This window comes from Octopus bimaculoides, chromosome 2 (assembly GCF_001194135.2).
Source record: "Octopus bimaculoides isolate UCB-OBI-ISO-001 chromosome 2, ASM119413v2, whole genome shotgun sequence".
Classification (NCBI taxonomy): domain Eukaryota; kingdom Metazoa; phylum Mollusca; class Cephalopoda; order Octopoda; family Octopodidae; genus Octopus; species Octopus bimaculoides.
The window spans coordinates 112,772,686-112,773,354 of record NC_068982.1 but is presented as its reverse complement, the minus strand read 5'-3'; positions in this window follow the sequence as shown (position 1 = coordinate 112,773,354).

Sequence of the window (669 nt, the reverse complement as noted above, 5' to 3'; positions counted from 1 at the left end):
TATATATATATATATATATATATATATATATATATATATATATGTATGTATGTATGCATACATACACATGCATACATATTTACTTTATCACTTTTATAGTTAAAGTAGCAAGCTGGCAGCATCGATAACACTCCGGGCAAAATGCTTGGCGGGATTTCGTCCGTCTTTACGGTCAAGTTCACACACCACCGGGTCAACTTTGTCAACTTCGCCTTTCATCCCTCGATAAAATAAGCACCAGTTGAGCACTGGGGTCGATGTAATCGACTTACCCCTTTTACTGAAATCCCTGGCCTTGTACTAAAATTTGAAATTATTATTATAGTTTGTGTCGGTGAGCTTGCAGAATTGTTAGCACGCCGCACAAATGCTTACCTGCTTTTCGTCCGTCTTTAAGTTCTTAGTTTAAATTCCAGCGTGTTTGACCTTGTAATTCATCCTTTTGGGGGTCGATAAAATACGTGGCAGTTGGTCCCTGGGGTCGATGTAAACGACTATCCCCACTTGCCCAAAATGTCAGGTCCTATACCTGTAGTGGGAAGAAAAATTAGTATTATCGTAATTTACATAAAAGTTCACAACTTTAGATACGGACAAGATATGTAGTAATTTACAGGAATAATCAGGTAGAAAGGCACATATGTATGTGGACATATATATATATATATA